Below are 20,357 nucleotides of genomic sequence, written 5' to 3'. Positions count from 1 at the left end.
TTCTCGTCCTGTAGACATGATCTCACAAGCTTCCACAGCGGTCTGGTTCCAGGCTTTAATTTCACATTCTGCTGTTCTCTAATTAAGTCACCCTCCAGTTTGTCCCAGGAAGTGATCATCAGCGACCCTGAGCATATATACCAGGGCGCAATGCAGTCCACTTCCTTCGCAAACCTCTCCAACATTTTTGTAGGGACTTTTAATTCATGCTGTCGCAAGAGCGATTGAAGTGCCGTGATCACGGAATGTGAAGTTCCCATGTTGCTCTCTTATCTACAGGAGAAGCTGACACACAGGGAGGGGCGCTGAGCCTTATATACGTCCGTCTAACTACACCCAATGACGGCAAGTACCTTTTAACAAGAATATTTGTGGAAGCAAAATGAAACCAAAAGGAAGAGAATGAGTGCTCCTAGCACAATAGCGAAAGCTCCAAGGGCTCCTGCCAGCTGGAGAGAGAGATGCATGCCTCTCAGAGCTTACCTTGTCTTGCAGTTCTGAATCTGCTCCACGATAACCCGGTGTCCTGGCGTCCCGGGTTTCGGCACCAGCTCTAACCCGCGGGAGCATCTCGTCAGCAAGAATGTACGCGGGTACCGGATCCTTCTGCAGCAAGCGTTTATTGTATCATGAAGAGGTAGACAAAAAACCCCAAACAGTGCCCACTTAAATAACCCTTAAGGCAGTGTGTACATACTTGATTGGCTGCTTGCTCATTACTCATATAATGCCCCGGGTTGGGTCGTGAGTTTGGCGTGCTCCTAGCCTTTGCGCCTGTGCACGGAACCTATCCACCAAGATCATCAGCGGATGTGGGCACCATCCTGCAATAGCAATTATTCGTAAGCCCGGGTGCGGCTCTCTACAACCTGCCCGCCTGAAGCTTCCTGGGCTAGGAGGCAGTGCGAGGCCTTGGCTGCTGCGCTCGCTCCTGTGCTCCCCGCTCCTGTGCGCTCAGCTCTCTACAGCACACCCACCAGCAATGTAGGAGTGTTCCCTTGCTCCACATCCTTGCCAACATCCACTATCACTTGAGTATTTGATCTTAGGCATTTTGATCATGTAAGGTGAAACTCAGAAACATTTTGATTTGCATTTTCCTGATGACTATAGATATTAAACATTTCTTTAAGTGCTTCTCAGCATTAGAAATTTGTCTGTTGAGAATTTAAGCTTTAGTAATGTTTCTTTTGTAAATGTAAAATATAAAATGCCCTTCCATGTGGGACATATATGTTAAGAATTGAAACATCAACTTTAGATTTTTCCTTTGATGAGTATGAAGTGTTCTTCCCCATTTCTTTTGATTACTTTTGGTTGAAAGTCAATTTTACTAGATGGTAGAATGACTACTTTGGCTTGCTTCTTCTGTCCATATTTTCCAGCCATTCACTCTGAGGTAATATCTATCTTTCTCTATGAGGTATGTTTTTTGTATGCACAGAATGATTGATCATGTTTTTGCACCTATTCTAAGAGCTTGTATTTTTTTATTGGGAAATTGATTCCTTTGATGTTGAGAGATGTTAATGACAAATGATTGTAAGTGTCTGTTATTTTGAAGTTGGTGGTGCTATTGTGCTAGGGGCCAGACCTAGTGGGGTCTTCTGTTTTTTTTATTGGGTATTATATTTACATTTCAGATTTTATCTCCTTACCCCACTTCTCCCCACCACCCAGAAACCTCCTACCCTATTCCTCCTACTCATGCTTCTATGAGGCTGTGCCCCCACCTACCCCCCACTCCCACCTCCCAACCCTTACATCCCCCCCCCCCACTCAGTAGGATCTTCTTACATGTCAGTTTTCCTTAAGGCAGCAGAGAGGGAAGAGCATCTGCAGAGGGTGAGAATTTTGTCTTACAAGATACAGGTGTAATCATTTTGTCTTATAATATATTTGGAGTTGGTGTATAATAATTAAAAACTGACTTATCTAAGTCTAAGTTACTTTGCTACTGTTACTGACCTGACTTCTGTGTTCCTCTGAGGCCAGAAACTGTAGTCTCTGGCACTTAGCATCTCAGCCTAAAACAGCAAAGAATTAAGTAAAATAGCCTTTGTTCTATCTCAGCAAGAATTGCACAGCTCTATCTTTCAACCTGCTAGTTGAAGATGCAGAAAGAAAAAGGGACACGTTGAAAGTGATTTTACTGTTTATTTCTAAGTTGTAGAAGTTTCCTATAAAAAGTATCTACAAAAAAAGGGGGAAAACAGATTGAATAAAAATGGGAGATAAGGGAAAATTTATGCTCCTCTCTTTGGACTCAGCACTTATAAAACTTTCAGAATACATGATCACATGGTAAAAAGTTCATCACAAGTTTCCACATAAATTCTAATTATAAATCAAATAACAGAGAATCTTTACATGCATATCATTAGGAGTAATTATCTAGCTAAACATTCATCACCTGTAACAGCTCCACAAGTTCATTGAGGTTATAAAACATAACTAGGTTATTAATGACATTTTATATAAATAAACCTAAGTCAATATTTTATCTTCTGTCCTAACACCTATAAAAAATCATTAGTTGCTTTTTTATGACCTTTGGTTAATGGTTTTACAATGTTCTGGAATGGGTTCTGAGCAGTAGAATTCCTGGTTACTATCTAGAAGCAATTAACACACACAGGGGACTGGCAGAGTTCTCATTGCAGTTTTGACTATGAGAAAAAATCTAATAGCAATCTCACTATAAAAGAGCTTAATAAATACGAATATAAGTTTAGGAATCCTAAATGATCTTCATTAAGAATTAAGAAGTAATTTATTTGTTTATATAGCATCACTGAAAACAGTGCATCTTTGTAGATGTGCAGAGACTGCTCAAAGGGGTAAGCTAATACCTAGTTATATATATCAGGGAAAGCATATTAATAGTAGGAATCTTTCCTAGAATGATTTTCTCCTGAACCTTGCCTACCATAGTTCCGTCATAGACTTTAATCTAAGGTGATCATATCAGGAAGATTATCTGCTAGTTATTAGCTTATCCTATGGTGGCTCCTGACACTATTGTGTGTTTGTGTGTGTTTCTAATATTTTGTTTTTGCTGATATGAAATTATTTTTTCCTGTGTTTTATTAGGGCTAGATTTGTTTCTTTGTTTATTAGTGATGCTTGTGTATGATGTTCCTGCTCTTTCCTCTAGGTTTTCCATCTCCAGATTTGCCTCAGTTTGTTTTCTTTATTGCTTCCATCTCCATTTTTCAAGTATTGAATAGTTTTATTTCCTTTTTCTATTTAATTATATTTTCCTGTACTTCTTTAAGGTATTCATTTATTTCCTCTTTAAAGACCTCCATCATCTTTATAAGATTAAAGTTAAGGTCATTTTCTTGTCCTTCTTTTATTTTAAGATACCCAGAGCTTGCTATAGTAAAATAGCTGTGTTCAGAAAGTGCCATATGGCCCTGGTATTTTTTTTTTATTTTGTTCTTATGCTGGCCTCTAGACATCTGATTTTCCTTGCATATTACTGATGTAGCAGGTATTGGGAAGGTGACCCTAACCTCGATATTTATGATGCAGAAAGATTCTGATGGGATGGAAAATAGAACCCAAAGAGCAGTGCATGCCCCAGAGAAGAAGGGTGTACCCAAGGAAACATAGCAGGTAGGAAAATGGGGGCTGCTGTTGGTGAAGGGATCTAACCTAAATGTTTCTGGTGCTATGTGCCTGGTGAAAGTGAGTAAAGAGGTGGCTGGACCATGGAATTGGTAGCAGGAGGAACAGCATGTAGCTCCTGGCAACTGGACATGCCATGGAGGACTCTGCAGGCACAGGAATGAAGGAGATAGGATCTAATATCCCAAGTGCACATTTTACTCTTGTTCAAAAGAATTTGGTTTCAGTTAGCTCTTCTTCCATTACTTATTCCAGAATAATTCCAAGAGGACTTGGAGTGACATTGTGGGTTAACTAAAGATTTTTAAAATTATGAAGAAGTGCTAGTAAAAAATAGGGACATCATTTCGATATGTAGTATGTTATCTATTGTTTAGGACTGGCTAAGAAGTGTGGAGATATGCCTACTATCAGATAGATAGCAACTTGTTTATTTAGTGTGAAAGCTGCCGATCACTGAAGTATTAACATACAAAAGTCATTTTAAAAATTATTTAAGAAAAATTAATCTGGGGCTAGAAAAATGGCTCAGTGGTTACAAGCACAGACTTATCTTCCAGAGGTTCTGAGTTCAATTCTGAACAATTACATGTCATCTTCAAGTGGATCCGATGCCCTCTTCTGGTGTGTCTGAAGACAGCCAGAGTGTATTTATATGCATAAAATAAATAAATAAATCTTTAAAAAGAAAAATTAATCTGCCTTTCTCCTATGGGCATCAAGGGATAAATATACTAGTGGTATTGTCATATTTACTAGGTCATAACTAACTGAATAGAAATGTACTTGGTGTTTTTTCCCAGGAAATGTACCTCCTCTAGCTTACTTTTACAATGTAATATATTTTTCTCACCCAAACACAATGAATGGTTACAAAAAACCACATGGTTTGGTCAGTGTCTGTCAAATCATAAAAATATAGCTGAACTATCAAGCACTACAAACATCTATCACCAAATCACATTTATCAAACAAATAAGCAAACAAAAGCGAGACTCAGCTGAGAAGTGGAGGTTCTGTCCCTGTAATACATAGCAAGACAGGTCCTATGTTTGCTATCTGAACTAAGAAAATGTCTGGAATCCCACCAAGGCAGTCTCATCAGAATTCATTTCACTTGCCAAGACATTCCATAAGTGTGGAAGAGATAAAACTGCAACATAGAAACATATGGGCAGAGGATAAAAGGGGATCACTGAGCAGGAAAATGTGTTTCTTAAAATCTGTGCTGCAGTCATTTTTCTTCTCAGTTTTGTTGTTTATTTTGCATTGGATGCCCATAGCCAACACTGAAAATGTTTTGAGACAACAGTAAAGAATAAATCAACTCAGATCAAGAAAAGACACTTCAGTTAATAAAACAACCAAAAAACAGCAACCTCAAGGCATGGAAGTCAAGTTGTTTGGTGTATTATAATACAATAATTATTTTCATTGGCAGTGGTGTAGGCATGCCTTGATGAACTAGACACAAAGGTAAATTATTTGTGTAATATTTATTTTACTTGCAAACATGACGAGTTTTGGGTTTGTCTTATAGGTGATTCTAGGTCATGTCAAGTTGTCAAGTAGCATTACCCACACTCTAGTAACCTAAAACTCTTAGAAAAGCAAAGACACTTCTTTAAGACATAATTCAGTAGCTTAAAACATTCATTATGAAAAAGAAGAAAATTAGTCATTTTTAGGGCAAGACAGTTATTCACACAGAAATAATGAGAAAAACCTAATTTTTAGCAAAATTATTTGTAAGGAGGTATTTATGTATACAAATGGAGTGGCATAATAGGTACAGAATACATTTCCTACATGTAACAGCTAAGACTACAGGAAAAGCTAAGACGGTAGAAAAAGGTAGATTGTAAGATTGTTGTATTATTGGGAGAAGGTGGCTCACAGGGTAAAATTCTTGCTGTGCATAGAAAAGGTCCTAAATTTTGATGACCAGCACCTAGGAAGTAGCTGGAAATGGTGATGTCCCTGTAACTCCAGAACAGGGAGTCAGAGGTAGGAACCAGCAAGACTAGCCAAAACAGAGGCTCAATGTCAACAATTTGTACAAACAATTTAAACAGACACTTAAAAGCAAAGTCTTGTCTCCACAAGTAGGTGCTCTCATGGGCATACCTGCACAAACATGTACACATGCATAAACAACACATACTCATAGAATGTATTGATTACTGATGTATAATAATCAGCAAAGTGAAGTGTTCCTAGTAGTACTTGAAAAAAACAGGAAACAATATGGTTATCTTCGTGACCAGTGTAATTTATTGTCTGCAGCATTTTCAGGCTATGACACAGTGAGATAAAACACAGGTATTGGGTGACATTCTCCTTGTTGAAAAGTGATTTGGGAGAAGTTAAGATAACTAGAGCTTGCAGATTAGACTGTAAAGCACATAGCAGTACAGTTCAAGAGTTCTGAAGATCTAGATGGAGATCCCTCTCATTCCCAAAATGACCAGTCAGTTCTTATTCAGTCATCTAGTGACAATAACCTCACATTTCATTCATAAAATACTCAAAAGTTTATTCCCTTAGAAGGAAAAAATAAGCTTTGGCTGAAAACATGTCCTCATTTTATCTCACATACACATAATAAATAACTATAACATCTAAACTTAAGGGAATTAAAATATGACCAAGTGATTTATTATGTCATAGAACAAATATCAAAAATATAAGAGCAGAAAGCATTAAGCTCCCACCAAGGTATCTACAGCCTTTATTATCCAGCAAAAATGATGGAACTTGCAAAGTACTAAGAAATAGGACACTTAATTAAAAGAAGATTCTGGTTTTGAGACATTATGCAGAAATAAAATATATTACATAGCTAATAAATTAATAGAAAGAGTATCCATGTTTTTCTCATATTTCACTACTTAAACTCAATTAAGAACCAGAAATTTTAGACTTTCTTTTCTTTTGCAAAGAGTAGGCCTTCAATAAATATTCATTCAATGAGTAAATGAATAAATAAATGTGTTCAATGCTAAGTGTAATAAACTGAATTTAAAACAAAATAGCAAAGATATACCATTTGCCTCAGTTCATTTAGAATGCTGGAACCAAAATCAAAATTTATAAACTAAATGATTTTCACAGTTAGAGTTTGAGAAGACCCAGTCTAAGGTGTTAACCAATTTAAAAGTCTGCTGATATCCCACTCTTTCACTCACAGATGTTCCGCGCACCTCCCATATCCCCTTTCGCCTGTGGAAGAGAGACAAGAGAGACGGAATTCAGGTGGTTACCACAGCGAGGCTTTAATCTTGTATCAGCAGAAGTGAAGACTACGGAAGGGCGGAACCTTGGGAATGGCACTGCTATTTATGCCCTAGAGTGGTGTGTGTTCACTTCTGATTGGTTGTTCACACATCACCCAATATTACACCTTGGGATTGGCCAGTGACTTTGGCGCGCTTTTTTGCCTTTGCACCTGCGCAGTTAATTGTTTACTAGTGGAGACACGGGATGCCCGCACCATCTTGGAATGGCGGATGTATCACTGCTAACCGCGGTTTCCTACACACAGATGGCTTTCTCTCGCCATATTTTAGTAGTAGAAGGATCAAAGGCAATATCTTATTTAACAACAGACACACAGCAAATATGCTGCTTCTTGTATTTTGGCATCCTAAAATGCAGGGCTATAAACATGTCAGTACATTACCATGGTGATAAATATACTGACTTTTGACCTCTTTCTCTGTAAGTCAACGGAAGAATTTCATGCTTGTGTCTAGGCTGAAAGTCAGACTTGCCAAAGTTTGACTTGTGAATATTGAACAATACAATAAGTAGAAAATGATATGTTTTCAGCAGAAACTATACTTTAAACATTAAGTTTAGATCTTTTATTGGAATAGCAGCAATACACATAAGACTTCTCAAAGTTTCCCGCAGTTGGGAGGGAGTAGGTAGCAGAAAGCCTCAGCTGTCAGTCAAACATGTGATCATCTCAGAGAGATATTGGTACTTCCTCTGTTACTTAGCTATGCTGTTGGTAAATTAGATTAGTTTAGTTCATTGCTGACAATGACACCTGTAACTCACCATGGGTATGCTGCGCTGTAACACCATTGTAAATTGAGAAGCAACTGTATTTAAAATATATTTGTATTTCCATACATTCATTTCAGTGACTGAAAATATCCAAAACCTTGCAAACTAAACATGGAAATAAAGTTTAGTGTCACAAACCAAGCATTTGTTCTAACTTCTCCCCACAGAGTCCTCTGCCAGTATTTCTCTGGCATTTACTTCTTGCAAACTTGGAATCATGCTGACTTTTTTAAAATGAGGAAGCCATTCTTCCTGATTTATTGGCTATATCAGTAAAGAATAGATGAGCTTGCATGTGGAACAGATTAGTCTTTATTCTTAATTTTATATTTTTCAGAATTTGAGCAGATTTTCAGGTTCCTGAGGGTTTATGCAATCATATGTCAATATCCATAAAAGAAAGGGTCGTGCAGTGCTCCATAAATGGATTTATTTACTCGTTCAGCATTCAGAGAACATGTGCTATTGTGTGCCAGGAAAAAAAAGAGCTGTAACATTTTTATAGAAAATTTAGTGTTTCCTCCCACTGACTGCCATAATTGATGTGATAAAGATAGCAGGCCTGACCTTCAGCCTAGGCACTTGCATAGAATTCGTCCATAGACTCACACTGAATGAGGTCAGAGCCCAGCACATTTATTGCCATGGTAATGTGGTCATATGTTCATATCCCGCACATTTTAGATTGCCAAAATGCAATAGGCAGGATATTGCTATATATCTACCTGTCAATCTGTCAAGTGGCTCAGAGCAAAAACAAATACAGGTGACCTAGATTTCCTAGCAGGCTTTTTGGTCTAGCTATTTGATATCTTTTGGGATGGCAGGAAGAGTAAAGGAACAGACAGATCTATGTTGAAAATTGAATGCATTATAATTTATTATTTATACTATGACCTCAGTGTTAAAATTAGATTAAGTGATGTATAAATGCTGATTTGGATCATATTGTTTAAAAAATATTCTGAGTATTTCAATAGTTATATCTATGACTTTCCTATGAACTAACTAAATGTTTTTAATGAGGTAGTAATAATTTAATATGTTTTTCATGTTGGATGCATTTTACATGATGTTAAGAGATATTAAGGAAAAGTGATTCTTCCTATTATTTTTGTTATTAGAGGTGGAGTTATGTTTGTGTAGTTATCTTCTTTGGGGTTTTTTTGAAGACTATTTTCTTGCTTTTTCTAGGTTGTAGTTGCCTCTTTAAGGGCTTCTACTTGTTTGCCTGTGTTCTGTATTTCTTTAAGGGAGTTGTTTATGTCCTTCTTAAAGTTCTCTATCACCATCATGAAAAGTAATTTTAAGTCTGAATCCTGCTTTTCTGGTATGATGGTGTGTCCGGGACTTGCTATGGTTGGAGAGCTGTGTTCTGATGATGCCAGGTAACTTTGGTTTCTGTTGCTTATGTTCTTGTGTTTGCCTTTCTCCATCTGGTTAATTCTAGTGCTACCTGCACTCACTGTCTCTGTCTTTCCAGTTATCTTGCTTGTGTCAGAACTCCTCAGAGTCTAGATGTCTCTGTGATCCTGTGATCCTGAGCTCCTGGATGGAAGAGCTCCTGGGACTCAGGCTGCCTATGGAATCCTGAAATCCTGCTGCTCTGAGTGCAGTGGTTCTAGCACTGCTCAAAGATGGTTCAGGATACGGTGTCTTCACAGGAGCAGACCAGCTAGGTGTCTGCCCCAGCCAAAAGGACCAAGTGAAGGATGGAAGGAAATTGGTATTCCAGAGGGGCAGGGCTTGGGTGGGTGATGGGCCCAGAGTGTGCCAGGCTCCCATTTGCAGTTCTTGGGCATAGGGTTGTCGGGGAAGGGCTCTTACCAGCTTCTCTAGGGAGGTTCAGGATAAGATGTCTTTATGGGAGTAGACCAGCCAGGTGTCTGCTCCAGCCAAAATCATCTCTAAGTATTTTTAGCTAAAGCACTTACACAGGAAACTTTGAGGAAAAGCAATTGCATGTTTGAAGCCCTATAAATCTGTATAATTTTTTTTTAAATTAAAAACACATATTGCATGTTATTTCTTCTACCAGACGAGGTATAAACTGTTGTCTTCCACAGGAATGGCTCAAATCTATTAGCACAAAGAAACAGCCAAGATATTTTCAAGATGAAATTATCTTGAAAGGCTTTAAGTTCCATCACAAACACAATCCATTCAACTACGAGCATGTGAAGGTCACAGGTACTTTGGGAAGTGAGAGCTCCGTATCTCCCTGGAATTGCTGGTCTTCCAGAGGTCTTTGTGCAATGCAAACCCCATCCACATTCATACAAAATGGTTTAGAAATTTAATTCTCTTAGAATCTTAGCAGTTATTTTTCTCTGATATTGATTATTTGGAATAGTATTTTAACCTATGTCAAGAAGTTCGTCTTTGAAAGAATGCCTATTAGATCTAAGTGATTAGTTTATATTGTCAACAAGACACAACCTAAATTCACCTGGGAAGAACAAACATCAAGCGAGTAATTGCCAGGTCAAATTAGTCTGGGGCCACATCCATAAGAGATTTTCTTTAATGATGTAAGAGGGCCAGCCCACTGTGGGTGCTACTATCCTTAAGCAGTTTAGTCTCAACTTTATGGGAAAAGTTGCTGAGCAGGGAGTGAGCCAGTTAGCAGTGCTGTTCTTTAGTTTCTGCTTGAGTAGCTGCTTGAGGGCTTACCCTGACAGCCCGCATTCATAGGCTGTAGAGCTGTGGGTGGAAATGAATCTGTTCTTTGTCTTGGTTTCTTTTGGCCATGGTGTTTATTACAGTAACAGAAAAGCAATTAGAACAGAAATATCCCTTATTTAATAACCAGTATGTTTTGAGCATTGTCAGAAATATAAATATCACTAAAGGTTTTGTGATTTTTGTCTTTCTAACAGTGCACATTTGTTGTCAGAGCCATTCTCAGTGTAAGGCCCATAAGAATGTCTCTATTATTAAGAATAAAGACCACTTTTGAATATCAATAGTTGTCTTCCAATTATAACAATGTTATTCTGACAGCAAATCTAAGAGAAAACTCCAATTATTTTCATGGACATATAAAGAAATTGAGTTTAAGCAAGGTTTAGCCAGATTTCAGTAGAGAAATACTGGACCTGAGATTTCACACCACTGTTCTACTCTGAGTGCATATTCACTTGCCTTGGGCATGATCCATACAAATTTCCAAAAAATGTGCAAAAGCTGGACTTTCACAAAGATGTAGAAACCTGACATCTTACTTCAACCCAGCTTCCCATCAATGTTCACCTGCTCTTTGAATGACTAAAACCAGAACAAAATAGCTGTCTGGATACTGGCTATAAAAGTGTTTAAATAATTTTTAGTAAGCAGACTTAAAATATTTAAAGAACACTTAAAGTTAAGCTTTTTTTGTTTTTTTTTTTACAAAAACTCTCTAGCTAAAGTATCCTAGTTATGTGTGAAATGAAACACATTCAGCTGGTTACTTAATACAAAGACTGTATTGGTGAAGAATGAGGAAGAGTATTCCATGCTATACAGGAAGGTACACAATGAGCACAATGTGTGAGTACAGTTCTTCATACTAAATCAGTTAAACAACTGACAACATACGTGTTACTTCCTGCATTGCATGTAATAAAGTAATTTGAAAATGTATGTATTTATAAGCATTTTGGGTTGAAATAGGAAGGAAAATCCAAGTATTCCTTCTATACCACACCTGGATTTGGTGGTGGTCACAATCTTAAAAACACATGTATGTGTTTGTGTGCAGATGTGTGTGGACTGTGTCTATGTATGTAAGTGTGCATGTGTGAGTGTATGAGTGCACATGTGTTTATGTGTGCATGTGAGTGTGTGTATGTGTGTGTTTGTATATGTGTATATTTATGTATGTGTGAAAGCATGTGAGTGTATGTGTGTGTGTGTATGTGTGGGTTCATGAGTGTGAAGGTCAGAAGACACTCACTGGTGTTGGTCTTTGACTTCTGACATGCATGAGACAGGTATAGAGGCACAATCAGATGATAACCAATCACAGGTCCATTCACATACTAGACTCAGAGAGTAAGATCAAAAAGCAGGATGGTACAAGGCTGTAAGCACTCAAAGTCTATTGCTGTGAGTATTTCCTTCATCAAGCCTCTCCCTCCTAAAGGTTCATAACATTCCCAGACAGTGCCACAAACAGGGGACCAGTTGTTCATATACAACAACAGCCTAATGCAAACATTTCATGTTCAAATCACCATATATGTACTGTCTCAACCAGCATTTTCATGGGTTCTGTGGACCCAAACTCAGGTTCTCACAAATGAATGACAATTGCTTTACCCTTTGGCCCATCTCTGCAGCCTTCTAGGTACTTTTCTAAATGGACAGTGCAAGTGAAAAAGAATGTTTTTAATGTGTTTCCGTCAAAACACTTTTCTTCTTTGAAATCCTGCATTGCTTATTAGTCATGCACATGCATTGGTCCAGGTAGATATGGATACTTTTTCTTGTTTGCTGGAAGAATGGTGGCAGCTTAAAGATGATGATAAATGTTGGCAGTAGGTGCAATGGGAGCAGGAATGAAAGGAATGTGTGGATAAATTCAGCATGCCTCATGGCTTTGAGTCCGGAACAATATTGAGGTTTTACATAATTTAAAATAAATTAGATGAAAATAAGTCAATATCTAAACACATTGAAAGTCAACAGAAAGAAAACTAAATTTAAATATATATTAACCTAGTTGTAAAATACTGGGGTTTACAAGTTGGAAAAAACATTCATTTGTTTTCTAATTTGTGAATCAGTCACACAGCCATAAATTTGGTCTTTCATTACATATCCTTATTTCTGGGAATTCAGTGTCTCTATTTTAAAACTACCACATATTTTTGATATTACTTCTAATTAAAGTTTTTAAGTATTTTTTTCTGGAATCATTAGCATCCAGACATTAGGGTCCCCTACAGAAAAGAATTACTAGGATAGACATCATAAGCAAATCCAGACCTAAATCTTTCTCTTTTTCCTTCTGAATGCTTTACTAAAGTGTGAAGTTTTCATTCTCTTGCATTTGTGGTTCTGATCTGTTTTGAGGTTTTTTTTTTATGTAATGTAAGGCAAAGATCAAACTTCATTCTCTGTTTATATATCTTTCTGAATTCTTAAAATAGGAGTCAACATTTAATTAAACATTTTGCTAAACAATTTTGCTTTTCTTGTTGAGGCTCTATCTGCTATAATTTGGATGCTGAACTCTCAGACAAACAGTTTCCTTAGTCTTTATTTCATAAGTGAACAACAAAGAAAAAATCTTTTAAAGAACAGAATCAATCATCTTTATTTAGCAAATCATTTCATTCTGCTTCTGGGGTTCTGTTTACTAGATAAGGATGAAGCTACTAATACCAGTGTTAACATTCCTCTGTCACACTTGTGGTTTGACATTATCAACTCTGCCTCACACTGTAATCTTTATTATTACAATTTACACTATCAAAATAACAAAAACATGTCCGAGCTTTGCTCCTTTGAAGAAGACTAAAACTACTCCAAGTTTCATAAGAAAACATTTTTAGGTACAATTCTGTTAGCATTGCATAGATGTCTACATTTTTTTAAACAAGCTGCAGTAGAAGGATATTACCAAGTTTTGGGTTGCTGGAATCAACATAATCATTATTGGAAGAATATAATTTTCCTCCTTCTTAGCATTAAGATTTTAATGAATTTTATTGATGCATAAAAAGATTATACTAATGATACATAATCCTTAAAATTATTATATTTAGAGAATTTTGCTTCATTTTGATGCTTTGAAATCATTGAAATGTGGCTTTTTACTTTCTAAGTAATCATTTGCTGTATTATGACTATCTTACCCCAAAAAAACATCTCATTACAAATAGATTTAGAAAATTACGGTACTTGGAGTTCTATCGTCACCTCATCCACTGGAATTCTGTAGAGCTCTCGCTTGACAGAATTCGGCTGATTGCTTAAGTATCAGATGAAGTAAATGTAAAATGAAAGCAGCTCTCTAAATGTCATGCCACTAGCGAGATCACTTTAAACACAGCATAAGAAACTTTATGCCCAGTATGCAAAACTGATCACAATCCAAGGAATCATTTCTGTATGTTCTCTCCTGGAGAAGTTACACATGGATTTTAGTAAGGGTATTTGGGCAAATCACAAGCAGATGATTAAGTAAGATATGCTGAGGCTAGGGGTTTGGATAAATGTAAAAGTACTTACTGCACAAACAAGAGAACCTTAGTTTAAATACCAGCACCTACATACCAAGTCATTTATGGATCTACATGTAGCACCATGTGCTTTCAGAGATGTGCATCCTGGAGCTCATTGTTCCTTTTATCATAGACCCCATGAGCAAAGGCAGAAATTTGATATTTAAGCTTCACTTTAATAATAATCTGAGAAGACGAGAGTAACAATTACAAAATTTAATCTTTCCTTCATCTCCAGCTGACCAACTTAATAGGAAAGTTTACCTGGATTTGTTGTTGTTGTTCAGATGCTCAGCCTTATCTTCGATTATTATAATGTTAGTACTTTTCTCCTAATAACCTTCTAGATTTCCCCCTCATTATCATCTCTCATTGTGCAGCTGGATTTTTGTACTCCCAGTGCTACTTAGCCTGGCATTTCTAGCATGATGCCATGCTATTGAAAGATTAACTCAGAATAAACAAACCTTTAGCAATTCTTATGTGTTGAGTTATGCACAATGTCCCTGTGCAAACATGGCTCTACAACATGAAGTGTAAATGTTTCTTGTGCTACAAAATATAAGAGTCCCTGTTTCTGTCCCCCCTAACATTTTATCCCTATCCCTGTGGTATGCTGACATAGAATATTTCTTGTCAATGCCCAGGAATGGTATACCAGGGTTCTAAAGTAGTTGTACTTCAGTGTATTGTTATTCATCATGCTGATTTCCACAGGGGTTGCATATATCCACAGCTCACCATCAGTGAGTCATAAGCATTCGTTGTCACTGTTTTCATAACATAAGCCATTCTAACTGGGTGTGATAAACCACAAAGTGATTAACTTTGCATTTCTCTGATGACTACTTGTGTTGAACTCTTTCTGGGGTATTTTTGAAACTATTAACCACACGAGATTCAGCTTGGTAATGTTTTCAGTGAAAATCCTGTTCAGATATAAGTGTCCTGGAGAAATGAAATGGAAAATTGAACTTAGCTTAAAGGAGAGGGGAACAATAGGATTGAGAAAAATAACTGGGAGAGGAGTTGTTTTCCCCGGGATTACTCCAAAAGCAGATGGATTCTGACCAGAGCCTGTGCAACTGATGCTGAGCCTGCTTCCAACTTCTCACATTCTCCTGATGTTTTGATTTTAGGAGCACCAAAGATCAGATTGTATTCTCCAAATCCTTTTAGGTCTAAACTCCATGTGTCCAAATTACTCCTCTTCTTGGACAACTTTGCTTTTGCTTTGTAGTATTTTTCATGGTGGCAATGTACTTTTGCCTTCAATTACTATGCTGCTCAGTAAAAACTGTTGTGCCTGGTGTCAGCATGCAAAGGCTCCGAGAAGAAATACTTTTTGGACATTGCTATTAGGACATCCTCTATGTGACTCAGTCAGAACATGTCTGCCACTAGCCTTCTCCTGTCCTAGGTTCCTATGTTAGTTAATGATAAAGGCTCTGTTTCTAAGGTAGAGGTCTATTTTTCTTGATTGATTTTATTGTCTTATTCATCTAACTCTCATATTCTACCCAGTAACAAGAGCTATTAATCTAATCATGGACTGCTCTTCATGGGACTCTTCCTGTGTTCTTACTGCTGAGGTAGTGAGATGACTCAATGGGTAGAAGATATTGTCTTCACAGTTATTTTGGTTAATTCTGAATTAGCTGTTACTGAGATATTGTTCTGATTTCCTAGAATTGTGCTATTCTTGTGATTCTGCTACATCTTTGTATTGGTGTTAATCTTTATAACAATATAGACATGGGCACTGCCTGCTCTAAGTAATACCTGACCAGAGCTGCAATGTCTCTGGAACATTCCACATTTTGCCCTGCCGTTTCTCTTTAAAACCAGTAATTGCCAGCAAGCCTAGCTAATCACAACTTCTTGAAAGTAACATGTTACTTTAAACCTCTGTGTATTTGGCAATGGACTAAGGATGCCCTTTCTTTCATGTACTTAATTCCCTGACATTTTAAAACATATTTTCAAAGGATCTATTGAGAAAAAGAATATAATTGCTCTGTGTATCCCTAATATTTTAAAACTATGTCCAAACTTCTAAATCCCCAAACAAGCATCGATCATACTGCAGCCTCATCAGTTTGCATTTTCTACAAGCTGCTTCCCAGACAGCTGGACACTTACGAAGGCAAGTAGCATCTCTGTTATGGCATTGGCAATCTTTTCTCATTTATATGCTAATTAAAATAGAAAGTAATATGATATAACTATGATGATTATTCCAGAACATTGTGTTCTTAATACCTTTTTAATATATAATTTAATATTGTAATTCAGGGACCAGCAGTAAAACTTGATGCCTTCTGTTGTTTTGTAAATCAGTTAATAATATCCTTAAGATGTAGGCTTTTTCATCCTCAGATGTAGGTTTCTCAGCTGAAGGGGCAGCAAAGTCTTAAAATCTGTTCTGGCTCATTGCTCCCCTTAGCTATACACATAAGCACTAGAAAAAGTGAAATGGCTATGTATAACACTTTTACAAAGTGCACATTATTCAGTCTGTAATTCTACACTTTCATACAAACCATGGCTATCAGTCATAAGTTAAAAAATTACTGATTATGAGTCTCCCCGTGTGACCACTGAAAAAATGCTTTAATAAGCATACACCACCAAAACTTTTAACTAGCAATTACCTACTATTTATGGACTTCTTTTAAAAAATGTACTTATTTTTACGTGCATTGATGTTTTTCTTGCATGTATACCTGTGCTGTGGTATACATGGAACTGGAATTACAGACCATGGTCTTCTTGAAGAAAAGCCAGTGCACTTACCACTAAGCTATCTCTCCAACCCACAGGAGCTAATTTTTATTCAGTTATATTTTGTTGATTTAATACACTTCATTATTCAGATACTGATTTTATATTAATGATTTAGTTAACACAAATTTAAAGTTAAAGTTTGCATTTCTGTGGTAAAATAGCAGTGTCCAAAGCAATTTGGAGAGAGTTTCTCTTACATTTTCATATCACAGGTCATCAGTAACAAAAATAATGACAAGTACTCTAATAGGGCAGGAACTAGAAGGCAGGAAATAATGCCGAGACAATGGATTGCGGGTGTGCTGCTTACTGGCTTCCTCTTCATGGCTTTCTCTGCATGTTTTCTTATAAAAGTCAGTACTACCCCAGTGATACAGAGATGACATCACCCACAATAGACTGAACACTTTTACATCCATCAACTGTTAATTAAGAAAGTTGCTGAATCCTGTTTGGCCATGTGTAAGGCATACTGTGACATAGTTCCTGAATCTGGAACAGAGCCAGTAGGATGTGGTCCTCCAAGAGTGTTGACAGTTGCTGTGGACATAAGGCTTGTTTGTATAATAATGTACTTATTTTCATGTTGCTTCATAGGAGGAATGTCCTCTCAGCCAAGGTTAATAACTCAATGATAAACAGAGACAGCAGGAGTCTGGGAGGCAAGGGTGTATCTAATGTCTCAGCAAAATGATAGAATGCTATGACCTTTAGGACAACCTTAAAGCTGTGAGAAAGAACACTGAGAACATGAGTTCAAAAATATGTAATTTCTGAAATATACAAATATAAGAATGAGATCTAGTGAAAAAGAGGCAGTGGCATTATGAGCCAGCTTGTCAGAAAGATACAAAAGAAGGAGATAAAAAATTTAGGGAGCTGACATTTTATTAAAGATGTTGGTTCGTATCGCGATTTTGGTTTTTGGTTTTGTTTTTATGTTTAGAAAGGTAGGCAGAATCCTGAGTTCAAGGTCATCCTAGGACAGAGGAAGTTTAGGCCAAGGCCCAAGTGCAGTAGGAATGATAATTTCAGGGCAGGGTCCCACCCAGCTTTCTTTTCTTTTCTTTTTTTTTCATGTATGAGTTTTATTTTTGTACATTAGTAGGTGAAAATAAAAAAGCAAATAATATCTCAGAAAATTTTACAGTGTAATACATAGGTAATTTTCATATCTTAAATAAAATAACAAATGGAATTACAATATTTGAAAAGTCTAGACTAGTAGTAAACAATAACTACAATTAATTAGTACTCCCGCTGAACCAGAAATATTTATTCTAAGATGACAATTAACATCATAAAAAATAAATAGCAATTCTTATAAATACTATGAAGATAAATGGGTATATCATAAATTATATTTAGTAATAATATTACCTAAGCTATTAAAATGATCATTTTTGGGTCAGTAATTCAACTTTTGAATTTTCTCACTAGTTAATGACACAGATCATTTTGCATAGAGGAATATTTATTACAATATTATTCTTAGAAAAAATCAAAATCAGTATAACTTCTCAATTAAGGGATAATGATAAAATAAGGAGTAATGAAACTATCAGCTATGTAATCAACAGGTATTAAAATCATCAATTTTCAAAGTCTTATATGGTTATAGATACTTTAAAGTCAAATAAGTAAACCAAACGGTCACAATTCTCTTTGAAAATGTATAAAAGACTCTGCAACGAACTATACAATAATTTTATCAGTGCTTTTGGTAATGCTTTGGAGTTTTTTTAATCTTTATAATTGTGTATATTTCCATTTTATGTAATAATACTTAATATTATTAAGTTATGCCTGCTTCAGCAGCATACATACAAAAACTGAAATATAATAGAGAAGATTAGCATGGGCCATGAAAAAAGGATGAAACACAAATTGATGAAGCATTCTGTTATTTTAAATTTTCTGTTAGTGAATTCCCTCAAGATTAATTTCTTATGTAAGGGATAAGAGGGAATGGTAAGATTGAGCCCAGGTCCTTTTTATCTTAGGCAAATACTGTACCACTGAACTATATCCTGCAGGCATATTTGATGCCATGACAATATCTAGTTTTACATGTTGTCACCGAGATGGAATGATATGGTGTAATGTTTTAAACATGCAGTGATGATTACTTCTGAATTAATTGTTTCACCAAGAGTAGCAAAATAAAGATTGTTTCAATTGTAAAAAAAAATTATGAATATTTAATTTGGAAAACAAAACATACAATAAAAACAGAAACCCATATATCCCTGTAGACTGGGGTTATTTGATGTTGATGAGGAGATTTCAATATAAATTTCAATAGCTCCAGTGAGTATTATGTTAAAATCTAACTCAAAATATATTAGTGATATTTGACAAATAAGATAATATTATGTTGTTGTTCTTCCTATGGGGCTGAAAACACCTTCAGCTCCTTCATTCCTTTCTCTAAGTCCTCTGTTGTGGACTCTGTGCTCAGTCCAACAGTTGGCTGTGAGCATCCATCTCTGTGTCAGGCTCTGGCACAGCCTCTCAACAGACAGCTATATCAGGCCCCTGTCCTCAAGCACTTCTTGGCATCAGCAATAGTGACCAGGTTTGCTGTCTGTATATGGGATGAATTCCCAGGTAGGGCAGTCCCTGTATGGCCTTTCCTTCAGTCTCTGCTCCACTCTTTGTCCCTGTATTTCCTTTAGACAGGAGCAATTCTGTGTTAAAATTTTGAGAAGGGTGATTAGCCTCATCCCTCAATCAGGAAATGTGCCTAACTACTCCATATGGTCTTTATAGGTTCTCACTACCCTTTGATGGGTATTTCAGCTAATGTTATCCACATTAACAATAATATCAACTAACCAGACCCCCCTCCCCAGAGCTCCCAGGGACTAAACCACCAACCAAAGAATACACATGAAGGAACCCATGGCTCCAGCTGCATATGTAGCAGAGGATGGCCAAAGAGAAAGAAGACCCTTGGTCCTGTGAAGGCTTGATGCCCCAGCATAGGGGAATCAAGGGCAGATAGGTAGGAGTGGGAGGTTGGGTGGAGGAGCACCCTTATAGAAGCATGAGGGGAAAGAGGATGGAATAGGGGGGGTTGCAGAGGAGAAACCTGAAAGGGGGATCACATCTGAAATGTAAATAAATAAAATAATGAATAAAAATAAAATAAAATAAATCCACATTAATTTAGAAAAATCATATTATATAAAATATATCTATGTCAGAAAATAGAACACTAACCATTTGCATAAATATGATTTCTTATTAGATATTTGATTTATTTAAATTTCAGATACCATCCCCTTTGCCCATTTTTCCTTCCTAAAACTCCCCTATACCATCCCTCACTTCTCATTTTGCTTTTATACCATTTTAATTACATGCAAGTGTTAAGGTCATTTCCAGGTTGAGAAACTAGCAATATAATAGATGCAAATAGTCAAGGAACAAGCAAAACAATAAACACAAATAGTCAAAGAACAAGCAAGGCAATAAACAAAATTCTATTAACGGTCCTCTGATTAATGTTTCTAAGGGCTTTTCAGGGTAACCCAAAATATCTGACCCTATTTCTCTGCCCTATCCCAAAGTCATATTCATGTCTGAAGCCTACTCCATTTTCTAGCCTAAAATTTAGCTTTCTGCCTGAAATTACTTCTTTGTTCT

The 20,357-nt window shown here is 36.6% G+C and overlaps 1 non-coding gene across 1 annotated transcript; it reads left to right on the top strand.

The window, feature by feature from the left end:
* The first annotated feature begins 18,512 nt into the window (after positions 1 to 18,512).
* Positions 18,513 to 18,616, top strand: LOC117707932 (U6 spliceosomal RNA). Its single transcript, XR_004606677.1, has one exon. It is a non-coding gene; the product is annotated as a U6 spliceosomal RNA (small nuclear RNA).
* The last annotated feature ends 1,741 nt before the right edge of the window (positions 18,617 to 20,357 follow it).

The sequence above is a fragment of the Arvicanthis niloticus genome, chromosome 4, assembly GCF_011762505.2.
Source record: "Arvicanthis niloticus isolate mArvNil1 chromosome 4, mArvNil1.pat.X, whole genome shotgun sequence".
Taxonomy (NCBI): domain Eukaryota; kingdom Metazoa; phylum Chordata; class Mammalia; order Rodentia; family Muridae; genus Arvicanthis; species Arvicanthis niloticus.
Note: the sequence above shows the minus strand (reverse complement) of the source record. Positions and strands in the feature narration are given on the sequence as shown.